Raw genomic sequence first — 4335 nt, 5'->3', positions numbered from 1 at the left:
ATTACTTTATTTAATAAGTTAATCACCTATCACCATTACACACATTGAATTTTCACATATCACAAAAAGTACATACACATTAAAATTAGCATAGAGTCCTCTAAAGTATATCCCTCAGTGCTCACCTACTTCTTACCTCGATCTTACCCTAAACGGACCTTGTACAGCCTAATCCCATTGATGTTAACTTAGGTCTTTGTTGATGAATACACCTCTTGCATCAAAAACCTCATGTATAAATCTTAAATAATAACCATATATGTTTCCAAAAATCATAAATCCTAGGTGTATTGCATTCATCCAGTTCTTTAATCCATCCCGACAAGGGCCTCGTTTCGCCACTGCTGGCTTCTTCAGGGGAATACTCTTTTTCTAAAGACCCAACATCAACAGTTACCCATGGCTCCCACCTCGTGTCTACAATACATAAAACAGTATTACAGAAAACAAAAATTTTTTTTTACATAACAAACATGACTCATACTGAAATATATTTATGCCCAATTTATCAAAGTTGTCCAATGAAATTTAACTTATTTAAAACATTGCATATATTAATATAAAGTGCCTGAATAGTAATAAATCAACTCTGTGATTTATAAAAACTTATCCTAAGTCCCACTCCTACCTAAAATTGAAGGAGCGGACTCAGACACAACACACTCAATTCACTCCAGCTCAATGGCTCCCGTTGTTTATCATGAAAAACTCCCGAATATGAGTGTAATCCTAAAAATTGGTTCAAACAAAAAAATCTTTAGTATTAAACCTTCACTATGAACAATGTTTTAACAAAAACTCACAAAAATTAATTAAATATATTTTACGTCAGGTGTAGTCTTGAGATACTCCCAAACTGAAACCAATGTAGTTTTACCTCTTCACTCTGTTAGAAACCCGACTCCCTTGTGAAAAAGGTATAATCTTATATAAAGTTTTGTATATTGAGGGCAGTGACCCCTCAAAAAGCATGGTTATAAATTTTATGGTCTTTATAGGTGTGGTGAAGGAGGAGGAGATCCAGGAAGTGAAACTCCTGGCTCATATGAAGGGAGTCGGGAGCCAGGCAGTGAAACTCCTGGTTTACACCAAGTGAGTCGGGTTTCTAACAGAGTGAAGAGGTAAAACTACATTGGTTTCAGTATGGGAGTATCTCAAGACTACACCTGACGTAAAATATATTTAATTAATTTTTGTGAGTTTTTGTTAAAACATTGTTCATAGTGAAGGTTTAATACTAAAGATTTTTTTGTTTGAACCAATTTTTAGGATTACACTCATATTCGGGAGTTTTTCATGATAAACAACGGGAGCCATTGAGCTGGAGTGAATTGAGTGTGTTGTGTCTGAGTCCGCTCCTTCAATTTTAGGTAGGAGTGGGACTTAGGATAAGTTTTTATAAATCACAGAGTTGATTTATTACTATTCAGGCACTTTATATTAATATATGCAATGTTTTAAATAAGTTAAATTTCATTGGACAACTTTGATAAATTGGGCATAAATATATTTCAGTATGAGTCATGTTTGTTATGTAAAAAAATTTTTTTGTTTTCTGTAATACTGTTTTATGTATTGTAGACACGAGGTGGGAGCCATGGGTAACTGTTGATGTTGGGTCTTTAGAAAAAGAGTATTCCCCTGAAGAAGCCAGCAGTGGCGAAACGAGGCCCTTGTCGGGATGGATTAAAGAACTGGATGAATGCAATACACCTAGGATTTATGATTTTTGGAAACATATATGGTTATTATTTAAGATTTATACATGAGGTTTTTGATGCAAGAGGTGTATTCATCAACAAAGACCTAAGTTAACATCAATGGGATTAGGCTGTACAAGGTCCGTTTAGGGTAAGATCGAGGTAAGAAGTAGGTGAGCACTGAGGGATATACTTTAGAGGACTCTATGCTAATTTTAATGTGTATGTACTTTTTGTGATATGTGAAAATTCAATGTGTGTAATGGTGATAGGTGATTAACTTATTAAATAAAGTAATGATTCTTTATCAGTAATAAATCATTTTGAAATATTTTTTGAATTCACATAAGTGCTAGTTGTTTCCCATACATTTGTTAATGTAAGGGTTTTTTTTTTATATATATGTTTCTCATAGCACTGGTAGAGACGATATTGCCTATAGTTTTTTGATTGCTATATATATATATATATATATATATATATAAGAAGAGCAGCCTGGGGTGGGTCCTGAGGTGGTGAAATTGACCAGTTTTGAGATATGCAACAGAGGGCAGTGGCAAATGGAATTCACAGCAAAGAAAGGCAGATTATCAGGCCTGGGTCTGTTTCTGTTCAATATTTTTATAAGTGATGTTAGAGGTGCTGATAGGAACATTTCGGGGTTTTAGTAGATGAAAAGGAAATTTTCAACAGGAAGTACATTCCAAATGGAGAAGAAGAAAGAAATAATCATCGAAGAAAGCTTGAAAAGTAGTCGAGTTTGGCACTTAAGATTAAATGAAAAGGAAAAAATGTAGAACCGTGCATCTGGAGCAAAGAAATCCAGCACCGCTGAACAAGATAGAGAGTGAAGCACTGATGTGCACCAATCAGAAGAAAGATCTTGGGGTGAACACTGATTATCTCTAAGTAGCAAAACACTAAAATATGGTAGGAAAAGCCAGAGCAATATACTAAGGTGCATAGGGATAGGCATTACCAACAGATAAAAAGGAGATTAGAATGTCTCTGTACAGGTCGTTGGTGAGACCTCATCTGGAGTACTGTGTACAGTTCTGAAGGCCATAACCCAAAATGGCTACAGACAAGTCCAGAGATGAGTCTCCACCACAAGCTCTCTTGATATGAGACTTAAGGATCAAAATATGTTTATTCTAAAAGAAAGAAAGGGGAGGGGAAGATACAAAAGAGACATTCAAATACTTGAAAGGTATAAATGATACACACAAAGCAAACATTTTCCAATGGCATGGAAGCAGTAGAGCCAAAAGCCATGTTATCAAAATAAAAGGGGATAAACTCAGGACCAATATATTGTAAGGAAATATTTCTTCCAAGAAAGGATGATAAATTCCTGGAATGGCCTCCCAGTGGGTTCCAGTTATCGTATTGGTCCTATAAAAAGCTGGATTCTTTATAGCTTGTGATACATTTCATTTGCCCAACATAAGAATACTCCAAAGGTCTAGTAGGTGGCGATGTCCTTCGTGGATTGCAAACTGGCTAAAAGACAGGAAACAGAGAGTAGGATTAAATGGGCAATTTTCTCAGTGGAAGGGAGTGGACAGTGGAGTGCCTCAGGGATCTGTATTGGGACCCTTACTTTTCAATATATTTATAAATGATCTGGAAAGAAATACGACTAGTGAGATAATCAAATTTGCAGATGACACAAAATTGTTCAGAGTAGTTAAATCACAAGCAGATTGTGATAAATTGCAGGAAGACCTTGTGAGACTGGAAAATTGGGCATCCAAATGGCAGATGAAATTTAATGTGGATAAGTGCAAGGTGATGCATATAGGGAAAAATAACCCATGCTATAATTACACAATGTTGGGTTCCATATTAGGTGCTACAACCCAAGAAAGAGATCTAGGTGTCATAGTGGATAACACATTGAAATCGTCAGTGCAGTGTGCTGTGGCAGTCAAAAAAGCAAACAGAATGTTGGGAATTATTAGAAAGGGAATGGTGAATAAAACGGAAAATGTCATAATGCCTCTGTATCGCTCCATGGTGAGACCGCACCTTGAATACTGTGTACAATTCTGGTCGCCGCATCTCAAAAAAGATATAATTGCGATGGAGAAGGTACAGAGAAGGGCAACCAAAATGATAAAGGGGATGGAACAGCTCCCCTATGAGGAAAGACTAAAGAGATTAGGACTTTTCAGCTTGGAGAAGAGACGGCTGAGGCAGGATATGATAGAGGTGTTTAAAATCATGAGAGGTCTAGAACGGGTAGATGTGAATCGCTTATTTACTCTTTCGGATAGTAGAAAGACTAGGGGGCACTCCATGAAGTTAGCATGTGGCACATTTAAAACTAATCGGAGAAAGTTCTTTTTTACTCAACGCACAATTAGACTCTGGAATTTGTTGCCGGAGGATGTGGTTAGTGCAGTTAATATAGCGGGGTTTAAAAAAGGATTGGATAAGTTCTTGGAGGAGAAGTCCATTACCTGCTATTAAGTTTACTTAGAGAATAGCCACTGCCATTAGCAATGGTTACATGGAATAGACTTAATTTTTGGGTACTTGCCAGGTTCTTGTGGCCTGGATTGGCCACTGTTGGAAACAGGATGCTGGGCTTGATGGACCCTTGGTCTGACCCAGTATGGCATTTTCTTAT

General features: G+C 36.7%; 2 long non-coding RNA genes across 2 annotated transcripts; one reads left to right on the top strand and one right to left on the bottom strand.

The window, feature by feature from the left end:
• Positions 1–245: 245 nt before the first annotated feature.
• LOC115081723 lies at positions 246–900 on the bottom strand. The gene is made up of 3 exons (XR_003853861.1): positions 878–900; positions 629–729; positions 246–417 (listed from the first exon to the last, which is right to left on the bottom strand). It is a non-coding gene; the product is annotated as an uncharacterized LOC115081723 (long non-coding RNA).
• Positions 901–1098: 198 nt separating this feature from the next.
• On the top strand, positions 1099–1753 carry LOC115081724. Its single transcript, XR_003853863.1, has 3 exons — positions 1099–1121; positions 1270–1370; positions 1582–1753. It is a non-coding gene; the product is annotated as an uncharacterized LOC115081724 (long non-coding RNA).
• Positions 1754–4335: the final 2582 nt, after the last annotated feature.

The sequence above is a fragment of the Rhinatrema bivittatum genome, unplaced genomic scaffold (genome assembly GCF_901001135.1).
Source record: "Rhinatrema bivittatum unplaced genomic scaffold, aRhiBiv1.1, whole genome shotgun sequence".
NCBI classification, from domain to species: Eukaryota; Metazoa; Chordata; class Amphibia; order Gymnophiona; family Rhinatrematidae; genus Rhinatrema; species Rhinatrema bivittatum.
The sequence above is the reverse complement of the archived record's forward strand: the minus strand, read 5'-3'. Positions and strand labels throughout refer to the sequence as shown.